Source organism: Onychostoma macrolepis, chromosome 17 (assembly GCF_012432095.1).
Source record: "Onychostoma macrolepis isolate SWU-2019 chromosome 17, ASM1243209v1, whole genome shotgun sequence".
In the NCBI taxonomy this organism is placed as follows: Eukaryota; Metazoa; Chordata; class Actinopteri; order Cypriniformes; family Cyprinidae; genus Onychostoma; species Onychostoma macrolepis.
The window spans coordinates 19,181,280-19,193,658 of NC_081171.1; the positions used below are offsets into that span (position 1 = coordinate 19,181,280).

The 12,379-nt window shown below is 36.8% G+C and overlaps 1 protein-coding gene across 2 annotated transcripts in view; it reads left to right on the forward strand.

Moving 5' to 3' along the window:
• The window catches only part of fut8a (fucosyltransferase 8a (alpha (1,6) fucosyltransferase)), an 87,373-nt gene that overhangs the window by 21,041 nt on the left and 53,953 nt on the right, over positions 1–12,379 (forward strand). The window contains exon 2 of one of the 2 annotated variants that reach the window (XM_058748952.1): positions 5,550–5,606. The exons of the other annotated variant lie outside the window; for it this stretch is intronic. The gene's annotated coding sequence lies outside the window, so the exon portion shown is untranslated. The remainder of the gene's footprint in view (positions 1–5,549; positions 5,607–12,379) is intronic. 2 annotated transcript variants of the gene reach the window in all.

A 12,379-nucleotide genomic window follows, 5' to 3' on the forward strand; every position in this document is an offset into this window, starting at 1 on the left:
GCAGGTTGGTTATTATTCACTTTGTTTTCATATTTGTGTATTTAGTGTATTTTTGGCCTTTTGAATTTAAACTGCTTACACTGTGACATGAAAAAAACCATAATTAATCACGATGATTTGTATAAAAAAACTGATCACCAGTCAAAATTTAATAATTGTGACAGACAGACTAGTGATGCACAATGACCAGTATATTAAAACAACAGTACAAGTATACAATTCTTATGCAAATGCCCTAATAATAAACTTAATTTATTTAGCAGGAAAATTAGTAATTGCAGCTACATTAAACAGTATTGTATTTCTTTCTTTTTTTTATTTTAAGATTATTCTTGTGTGATTAAGACATTAACACTAGAAAATGATATGAATTAATAAACTATTTTATAGATAATTTTAATATAACTAATCTAAGATAACTGCTTATCTAAATTAAACTGCTGAAGCAACTAGCATTTTGAAGGTTTTTCCACATGATGTTACAGTGGTCAGGTGGTATAAGTTGGATTTATGAGTTCTACAATGACACAAACCCATTTTACAAGTCAGAATCTTGTAGTAACGGTAATTCTGACATGGCATGTGTCACCCAGTATAAATGTGCATTGTGAAGTGTGACATAAAAGAATGCTGATGTCGCACAGTCTGTCGAGGGTCTCTTTGGGGTCACATCGTAGCATTATACAATCTGACAAGCAGCTGTCATTAAGGACAGCAAAAATCACACAGCGTACGGCCTTGACTAGCTGTCTAAGACTGCAGATCTCTTGTCATTTTCACATACACTTTTCAGTGACAGCATATGTTTGAGAAAGTGTGAGTGTTTTGTGAGGTGCTGGTGTAGCAGCATTACAGGCCTGCCAACACCTCCCACTGCTTTTGACCCCTCCAGGAGACGCAGCCATCCAGAAATGCCCATCTGTGCTTCTACCTCCTCCAGCGAGATCTGTGTGTATGCATTTATACCTGGCGCAGATCCACACACATTTACAGTGTGAATATACTGCAGGACTGTCTGTGGTTTGCTGTTGCCGCCTCATCCCTGCATGCTTGTAGAGACACTGCTAGCCCGCAGCTGCTGCCCAGCATGACAGTGGTGCCCATCACATGCCAACTGACACGTCACCTTTCATTCCACCTTTAATCTCGAAGACTGCTGACTTACAGCAAAAGCTCGAGTAAGTCAATGTTTGTAATGAGCTTGATGACATGTACTTTGTTTTGTGCACATGCAGCATGATTCTAAATATTAATGGACTGAAAGTATAAAGTGTAGTACAAAAGTACTAGTACTTTGGGACCAAGTCGATACTTTGGGACAAAGTACAATCACAAACATGTTTGATTTCTAAACCCTTTAAATATTTTAAAGGGTTAGTTCACCCCAAAATTTTGTCATTAATTACTCACCTTCATGTCGTTCCAAACCCATAAGACCTTTGTTCATCTTCAGAACACAAATTAAGATATTTTGATCAAATCTGAGAGCTCTCTGACCCTCGGTAAACAGCAATGCAACTGCAATGTTGCAGGTCCAAAAACGTAGTAAGGACATCGGTAAATTAGTCCATGTGGTTCATGTGCACTATGGCTCCTCTCCTACGTCATCTGCCCGGAACGGCTTCCATGTATGACAATTAGTGGAAGTGAGAGAAAAAAGCGTTTTAAACATTTTAAATATGGATATTTTTCTTACAAAAACGCATCGATTCGCTTTTTATTCACCCCTTGGAGCCGTGTGATGCACGTTTTATTATGGATGGATGCGCTTTATTTGACTACTTTTGGAGTGTTAAAAAAAAAAACACCTGACCTGTGCAATTATAAAGCTTGGAAGAGCAAGGACAATTTTTAATATAACTCCGATTGGATTCGTCTGAAAGAAGAAAGTCATATACACCTAGGATGCCTTGAGGGTGAGTAAAATATGGGCAATTTTTTTTTTTGGGTGGACTAACCCTTTAATAGTGAGAATTGGTCCCTATACTAATGAATGAACTAAGGCATACTATACTAAGGTATACCTATACTAAGGTGTTATCATTATTTTATTACAGTTTAATACAATTCAATTCAGAATTAAATACAGTTCTATACACACACTGTAAAAAGTGATGTTGACTTAACTTAAAAAAAAATTTAGGAAAACTGTTGCCTTAAAATTACTAAGTAAATAATAATAATAATTTAAAAAAAGTTCGTGAACTTGACAATTCACTTAACTTATTTTTTTAATTATCATTTACTTAATTTTAAGGCAACGGGTTTCCTCAATTTTTTTAAGTTAAGTCAGCTTATCACTTTTTACAGTGCAATTATTTATTTGTCAGTTTGACAAGTGGTGTACTTACTTATTCTCAAGTGGTGTAATTACATTTCTGTATTTAGAAATGTATATTGAAATTATATATATATATATATATATATATATAAACATATATCGACAAAGTCTCTTTAAGACAAGTTATGTCACTCTGCGGCCATCTTTGAATCGCCTCTCGGGCATGCAAGCGCAGCTCCTATCTCTTTGAATGGGGAAACATCAAATTCTCTACAGCAAAGTTCACAAAGCCATAGGGTGTGCCATTTTATTGTCATTTTGTGTTTTAGAAGGCTGCTTATCAGTGTCCTGTTTGATCTGTACTGACGCCGGCTTTGTAGGGGACTCCTACCAAACAGTCCCTGCAGCATTACATCACCAAGTGTGCACTTGGAGGAGGGACTTCACTTTCAAAACCAAACACTTTATTTAAGAGAAAACCCCAGAAAGTAAAACCCAGTATTGCACTTGCTGTGAATCATGTAAAAAATCTATGTTATTTTGTTCCATCAGACATGGTGTGAACAGACCTTTAGGTTATGACAGAAATTGCCACTTTTCCTGTTTAAAGAATTTGTCGCCATCCCAAATTATAAGAACAGACACTGCGGTGGAAACCCTCCCTGCAGCTGACTGGGATGCCAATGACCAAACCGCTCATAAATCATTCCGATTGGACTTTGCGGAGACAGGATCCACACATCTCCCCTTCCTCAGTCAGAATTCCAATGTCTGGCGCTAAAATATTAAGCACTGGCATCTCATAGGTGCGGTAGCTCTGGAAGAGAGCATTTAATAAAACATAACTAGCGTTGCCTTGTGTGTGCTCTAATACTCAGAGCACAAGATTTGTGATCGACTCTCCCTTCTTCTATACTGAGAGTGCTAGGCTATGAAATATGAATTCCTTTACTTCCCCCTTGTGGGAAATGGTTTTGCTTCACATGAGACCAGGATTGTTATTTTGATCCAAAATTGTATCTAAATTATGCATATTGCTATCTACCCTTAGTGTTGCCATGTTAAAGTCACTTCCGCAGTTGTCAATTCACAGACTATGCGGGTGTTTTTTGTACCCAACATAAAACAATTCAAGTTGTTTAATGAAAGCCTGTTTCTGCCTCAGAGTTTAAAATAAATAAATACATAAATACAATGGAAACTGTGCCTTTATTTCATGTGATTGTGACTTTATATCTCACAATTTCAACTTTATATCTCACAATAGGTAAGTTTAGTAAGTTTATGTGCACTAATTTTCGTTAATGCAAATGAATTCCGTCTGATTTCAGATTCTAAAATTTTCTATTTATATGAACCCTAAATTTTGCAACCTGATTTACATTTTCGTTTAGGCTACATGTGCATTTATGTATTTCAAACAAAACTTGAGTGCATGCGCATGCAGTGCATAAAGTCACTGCATGTCAGATTTTTTTTTTTGCAAATATTTAGTAAATTTAGTCTCCTTCACTGATCAGTTAAATAAACATATGCATTTTAGTAAGAAGTAAACCATGTAAACAGCCAACAACCATGCAAATCTTATTTTGAAAGGGCTCTGGTAAACATCTGCATCACAATTCCGATTGGGAAGGAAATCATATTTGAGCGTTTACATGCTTAGTGTTTTTCCTATTGATCGAATCACACCCCTTTCAGTCCTAACGTATTATTTGGATGTTTTACTACAGTTTTACTAAGCAGGGCAAATTAGCGTGAGAGCGCAATTCCAAAACAGTCCCGATGGGTGTGGAAATATCTGCGGGTGATTTACTAACAACGTGTAAATTAAAAAACACAATGCAACATCTCATTTACATATCGACCAACTTAATAGCCTACCAAGCGCAGCGTAAATTAGCGTAGTCACAAATAAAGAAATAAAGACGCCACAGTACGTTGAAAATGGTTGAAGGGTTGCAAGAAGTATAGATAGACCTGGTATTGCTTGACTCCTAGTTGAGGGTTCCAAGTCATCTTTTATTTCCTGAAGCAAATTAAAAATAACATGGCTTTGCAAATGATATTTTCGGATAATGTGTTCTTCTGGCATTCCTAATAAATGAATGCGTGTTGAAAAATCCTCTCTCTTCTGCCACACTCTCTCTGTTCTCTGCAGTGCCTCCTCCTAGCAACAATAATTACAGCCATTTCAAGCACAAAACAGTTTAAGACATGCTTTTTTGGGGGCGTTAAATAATAGCGCAAATACTGGTAATTTGACAGGAGCAAACGTTAGCAAATCGCCTTGCGTGATTCATTTGAATACTCTCCTCCCATAAATTTTGCATATGAAAGGGAAACTCCTACAAATGCATATTCAATAATGTCAGGCACAAAAATAACTGTGTCCACACAGTTTTTTTTGGGTGGACTAACCCTTTAATAGTGAGAATTGGTCCCTATACTAATGAATGAACTAAGGCATACTATACTAAGGTATACCTATACTAAGGTGTTATCATTATTTTATTACAGTTTAATACAATTAAATTCAGAATTAAATACAGTTCTATACACACTCTGTAAAAAGTGATGTTGACTTAACTTAAAAAAATGTTTTAAGTTATTTGCTTATTCGTCACTGCGCATCTTTAGTAAATCCTAACTGTACTATTTTAACACCAAAAGATGGTTTGTGCTTGTGCAAGCTGTTAGTAAAACTGGCCCTTAAAATTTTACAATAGCAACTTTAATTTCTGTAAATTCAAGTTGCAACAACTCATACAATTGAAATGTATTTATTAAAAGTGTGAAAATTTAATTTTCGTCATTAGAATTGTTTTATTCTCAAAGTTAATATATTTTATTTTGTAGCGTGAGGCAGAAACTGACTTTCATATAGTTTATAAATATGTGTGTACATGTATGTCATTTTTGGACTTGAGCCTTGCCTAATGTTTTTCTGATGCCACCATTCATCCTGAGCTCTGTTGCCACGGCAGCAGGGGAGAGTGGGTGTCGCTGGTCAGAGCAGTCCACATCAGCATCAGTGATAGGAACAACGGATGCTTCTGGCTCTCAGAACAGCATCTCTCTCACATACAATACTTCAGCTCCAAAGTTTTACTGTTGACACTTGCATGCGCCTTCCAGTCCTTTTCATGAATACCCTTGAGGAGAAGACAAATTACCCCTGTCTGAGAGCGCTTTCCTGCTGACTCTAAAAAAAGAGGAGAATATTTACTTTGTGTCGGTGACGTGAATATTTTTTCTTATGTTACAGGGGGAGGGAATCATCCACGCATGTCCCAGCTAAGCTTTTTATAGGACACACAGTTTGGTAAGCTGTCTCTGTTGTATGTGTCGGTCTACATATGTGCTGTTTAACTGTGGTAAACAATTGTGTCATGGCTAGGTGTTGCATTGCAATACGCGATTCAATGTATCACAATGCATCATCACAATATAATAATGGGATAGTGATTGAAACTGGGCTGAACAGAAGAGAGACCCTCAGCGTGTCAATGTGAGCGAGTGAATCTGCTGGATAGGTTTCATGCGGCTCACTTCACTGATGTCCACTACAGTGCCTCAGAGAAGTAAAATATCGATTTAAGGATCCAAAGCCAGGGTTTTTAAGCCCTAGGGTCCATGGAGGTCCTGCAGGGGGTCTGTGGACAGATATAAACGTCTTTTTTTAAAACCTACAATTATTTTATATATGTCCTATTTTTAAATGTGTAACATTTTCTGCTTTATAAGCATTATGTAGCAGAATAATATTCGCTAACATGGCTGAGAGTCTGCATGAGGGCATATAGAGGTCATAGGTTTATGTAATATCATGAGAAAAATAATTGGGTGAATTTTTCAGTCTTTACATTTGTTTTTAAATCAATCTTTAAAAATAACAACTTTTTTGTTGAATTAATTATAATTTTACATAAATGTTGATGTACATAATTAACCATAAAAAGACCATTTTATTTAAATAAAAAATAAAATTACATTTCCATCACAGAATGCTATTAAATACAGTTCAGCATTTGAGATGTTCTTTTTCATTGCTCTCAGAAAAAAAAAAAAAAAAAAAAGTATGCTTCCGTTCAAAATTTATGGTCTGCTTAATTTTTATTAAAAATATTTTTAAAAGAAGTCTCTTGTGCTCACTAAGGCTGCATTTACTTAATCAAAAATACAGTATAAACAATAACATTGTGAAATATTATTGGTACTTAAAATAGCTGTTTTCTAAAATTTCATTTATTCCTGTGTGACAAAGCAAAATTTTCAGCAGCCATTAATCCAGTCTTCAGAGTCCTTCAGAAATCACTCTTATGTGCTTCTTGAGCTGATGCTCACATGTTTCTTGATATTATGTCTTGAAAATTGTTATGCTGATTTGTGGAAACTGATCAACTTTTTAAATGAAAGAATCCAGTCTTTTATAGCATTATAAATGCCTTGACTGTCACCTTTGATAAATTACCGTGTCCTTGCTAAATAAAAGTATTCATTCCTTTCAAAAAATAAAAATCTTACTGACCTCAAACCTTTGAACATTATATACACTATTGAATGTTGTTAATAGATAAATAGAGACTTTAGGCCAAATTTGCGGCTTATGGTAGTATTGCTGCAGCCCTAGTCTACAGTACATTCAGATTCAGCATTTTAGTAGGATGGATGCACATGTGCCTCTCAGATGTGTGCATAGCCTGTCTGAATATGCATCTGATGAATGATTTTTACAGTTTTCACACACGTTCATTCTGCATGCTTCATGAGCGCTCGCAACAGGTCTGGCAGCATTGAGATGAGGCTGTGATACTGTTAATATTCCTCTCTGGGTGAATAAGCGTTCTCCTGCGTGTGGGCTGAGTGAGTCAGCCGTGTTACCACTGCTGTGTCTGTCCAGGCTCAGAGCTTCTGCTCAGCGAAGGAGAATCCCGGCACAAACCCCCCTCCTCCACCCTCTTAAACATGTCTCAACCATCTTTCAACAGGCCAACTAGAGCATGACAGCAGCCTCTCAGCCTCACTCCCCTTAAACCCCCTCAGAACACTCTCCTCTTCTCTCCCTTGCTCTTTCTCCCTCTTTTTCTGTCTTCCCTCCATCAGACGACACAGTCGGGGGGCAAATGTGTCACATCTCATAGCTCAAGAGTTTCATTATTAGGCCCTTCCTAAAGATAGACACTCAAAATATGGCTCGCCATTTTCTCAGTGTAAGAAATGATGACAGACTCCACAAAGCCCAACGTTTCGCTTTAGAAACACCTGGGTTTCTCTCTAACGTTCTAATGGCTCCTCATTAAGAGCAAAGCAAAGTTCCTAGAAAAGGCCAAACCTGCTAAATGCATTAGACTCCTGCCATGAGAGCTAATGAGAAGACATTTGAGGCGAGGTATTGACATGCCTTTGTTTTATGTGAAAGAAACTGTCCTGCGGGGCTTAATATAGCTTTCAAACTGAAATTTGTTGACTGAATATATTTTCAAATTATTACATTCTTAAACATGAACACAGTAACACGGTGACTTCTTAGAGTATTGTATTTACAGTCCGAATTTGTTATATCCTTTTTTTAAACTTCCTCTTTCGTGCCAAAGTGATAAATGACAATACTATGCTGCATACAAAATAAATTACTCTTTTTATAAGCATGAAGTTGTAATCAATTAGTTTTTTTAATGTACTTTAAGTATTCTTTTTCAAGACTTTTTTTATTTTTATTTTTTAATTTCCTTTTTTGTCAAATAAGGTTTATTCAGTCATCGAATAACCATGAAATAAACAAGTTCCAGGATTAATTTTCTTATATGCACAAAATAAATAAAATAAAAAATAAAATAAAAAAATCCATTAAATTTAACACCCCTTCTCCAGCCTCTTAATATACAATACAGTGACATAAACACACAATATTTAAGTTACAATACATTGCATTAAGGAATAGAATTCCTATTGAGGTAATAGAAGAAAGGGTCCCAAATCTTGTGAAATTGTCCAATGTTGCCTTTTAAGAGATATCTCGTTTTTATATATATATATATATATATATATATAATGTAATTTATTCCTGTGATAGAAAAGCTGAATTTTCAGTAGCTATCACTCCAGTCTTCAGTGTCAAATGATCCTTCAGAAATCATTTTAGTATGCTGATTTGGTTGTTATGAATGTTGAAAACAGTTTCTGCCTAATGTTTTTGTGAAAACTGGGAAAAAATCTTACTGACCTCAAACTTTTGAACGGTAGTTTATGAGGCAGGTGTATTGATCTGGACAACCATATCATGATTAGCGTTTAATATAAAATGTTTAATTTTATCTGTGATTAAGCAAGTCCAAGAGAATTGCAGGACTGTCTTTTTCTAGGGTGTTGGGTAAAATGAGACATTCCTGTAAGGAATCCATTTGAAATTTAAGATCTTGCAGGTCACTGCTTGTCTCTTTGAGCATTACTTTTTTATATCATCAGAAAGATCACTACTGATAAAAAGATGTGTGAGCATTTATTTCCAAAGCTTTGATGACAGGCAGGAGTTGTATGTTTACTATTCTGTTGACATCTGACAACCTTTCACAACCTTTTACTCATTTTGAAATTTTCTGATAGATATAAACAGCACAATGAGACGGCATTTAGACTTCCTTTATGTTTCACTTCTCTAGTTTATAAAAAGAAAGCGCACTCAGGCATATGAGCAGACATAAGCACACATGTTGGTTTCACTCTCCTGGCGAGAACATAGACGCAATGGAATACATGTATACTGTGTGTGTGTGTGTGTGTGTGTGTGTGTGTAATATATGCATATATGTATATGTATATGTATTAGAGGTCGACCGATTCATCGGTTTTGCCGATTAATCGGCACCGATAGTTGATTGCCACAACTATCGGTTATCGGCAAAAATCCATGCCGATAGTTTTCCGGTTTGCAACCGTTGCCGGAATGGCTGAGAAGGGTCCGCTGGCATTATACAGTACGAGAGCGGCCTCTAGAGGCGGAAATCACTGACAGCACGTGTTGTTTATTGTGACACGTGACACTGCGCGCTGCACAGAGCGGGAAACTCCAGACGCGCATTTAAATGCAGGCGACAGAAAAGCCTGCCGCGGAACAGAGCGCCATTCACATAGTTTTCTATTAAATTACATTATATTTGTCCCAAATCGTTGTGAATGTATAATGACTTCACCCTAGGCTATAAATTATGTATTGTGCATTTTTCAGCAAAACGTTTGTCTTTCTGTGGCTCTAATAAAGTCTGTATGCTTCATATAGAGAGCTGTAATACAGATCGCGCGTTCTCTTTCCACTTGCTCTGTTTTTTTAAACACCGAACTTCAAACTCATTTATGCCACATTGTTAATTCTTGAAGCAATGTCCGTTTGGTGATTTAAATAAATTGTTTTAGACCGCCACTTGAATTGAGTTCTCCTAGACGCAGCGCTGCGCGACTAACTTTTTTTTTTTTTTTTTTTGATTAGATAATTATCAAGTGTTAAAAAATAGAAGCAAATAAAGTGTGTGAGTACACATACAATATCCATATGTATGTAATTTTAATGCTATGGCCTTGTGTAGATATTTAAACATGGCCATCTTTAAGCATGACTGTTGAAATTAAATGGTAACATTTAACAATAAAAGTCCATTCGTAGCATTAATGAAAACTGTAGAAGTATTGTTCCTTGTTAGAGTGTTTTCATTTCAACATTCACTATTAGCTACTAATAGGCTATATTTTTACATTTTAAAGTTTCTTCTTTTAACATTAGCAAATTATGAAATAACTTTAATGATCAATATAGTAAATAATATTAATATTTTTATTCATTTACAAAGTATGGTTCAGTACTGTTGCTGTTTTTTTTTTTAAATAGTAAAGCACTAGCTCTCTTTCAGTATCCATTTTGAAAACTATCGGTTGATTAATCGGTATCGGCCAGTGTGGTCCAACCTAGCTATCGGTATCGGTAAAATCCACTATCGGTCGACCTCTAATATGTATATATATATATATATATATATATATATATATATATATACAACCCGAATTCCGGAAATGTTGGGATGTTTTTTTAAATGTGAATAAAATGAAAACTAAAAGAATTTCAAATCACATGAGCCAATATTTTATTCACATTAGAACATAGATAACATAACAAATGTTTAAACTGAGAAATTTTAAAATTTTATGCACAAAATTAGCTCATTTCAAATTTGATGCCTGCTACAGGTCTCAAAATAGTTGGGACGGGGGCATGTTTACCATGGTGTACATCTCCTCTTCTTTACAAAATAGTTTGAAGACGTCTGGGCATCGAGGTTATGAGTTTCTGGAGTTGGTGTTGGAATTTGGTCCCGTCCTTAGCTAATATAGTTTTCCAGCTTCTGAAGAGTTTTGTCGTCTTTGACGTATTTTTCATTTAATGATGCGCCAAATGTTCTCTATAGGTGAAAGATCTGGACTGCAGGCAGGACAATTCAGCACCCGGACTATTCTACTACGAAGCCATGCTGTTGTGATAGCTGCAGTATGTGGTTTTGCACTGTCCTGCTGAAATGCAAAAGGCCTTCTCTGAAATACACGTCGTCTGGATGGGAGCATATGTTGCTCTAAAACCTTTATATACCTTTCAGCATTCATAGTGCCTTCCAAAACATGCAAGCTGCCCATACCGTATGCACTTATGCACCCCCATACCATCAGAGATGCTGGCTTTTGAACGGAACGCTGATAACATGCTGGAAGGTCTCCTTCCTCTTTAGCCCAGAGGACACAGATTCAGTTTATTCAGTTAATTCAGTTTCTTTCTCTCTCTTGATTTCCAACAAGAATGTCACATTTGGACTCGTCTGACCATAAAACACTTTTCCACTTTGAAACAGTCCATTTTAAATGAGCCTTGGCCCACAGGACACAACGGCGCTTCTGGACCATGTTCACATATGGCTTTCTTTTTGCAAGATAGAGCTTTAGTTGGCATCTGCAGATGGTACGGCATATTGATTTTTCCGACAGTGGTTTCTGGAAGTATTCCTGGGCCCATTTAGTAATGTCAATGACAGAATCATGCCGATGAGTGATGCAGCATCGTTTGAGGGCCCGAACAACAAAGGTCTTCGGCCTTGACCCTTGCGCACAGAGATTTCTCCAGTTTCTCTGAATCTTTTGATGATGTTATGCACTGTAGATGATGAGATTTGCAAAGCCTTTGCAATTTGACGTTGAGGAAAGTTGTTTTTAAAGGATTCCACAATCTTTTTACGCACTCTTTCACAGATTGGAGAGCCCATGCCCATCTTTACTTCTGAGAGACTCTGCCTCTCTAAGACATCCCATTTATAGACAATCATGTTACAGACCTGATGTCAATTAACTTAATTTTTTTTTAAATGTATTGCTTTTTCAGCCCTTTGTTGCCCCCGTGCCAACTTTTTTGAGGCCTATAGCAGGCATCAAATTTGAAATGAACTCATTTAGTGGATAAAAGTGTACAATTTCTCAGTTGAAACATTTGTTATGTTCTCTATGTTCTATTGTAAATGAAATATTGGCTCATGTGATTTGACAGTCTTTTAATTTTCATTTTATTCAAATTTAAAAAAACGTCCCAACATTTCTGGAATTCGTGTTGTATATATAGCCTATATATGTGTATATATATATATATATATATATATATATATATATATATATATTGTGACGGGAGGAGCCAACGACAGACACAGTGGGTGTGGCGTCAGGCCTCGGAGAGGCTTTTATTAAACAAAAAAAATCAATAAAATAAAGTGTCCAGGGGGAAGAAGTGTCCAAACAAAACAGGGAATCTGGTGTCCTCGTCGTGCTGCGGGGATCGTGAAGGAGGGCAGTGTTCCAGAAGGAGGGAAGGGTCCAGGGAAGGGGCGGAGTCCGGTGGCCGCACGAGGGGCAGCGGCTTCTCCTGAGCGGCGGCTCTTGCTCTACCTCTTACGGGCATTGGCGGGATGGACGACCCGGCATCCTGGCCCGACGGCCGTAACTACGGGTGCGGCTTTCATCCGGACTACGGGTCCTGCAGCTCACTTCCTCGGTGGCGCGTCGTCCCTCTACGCA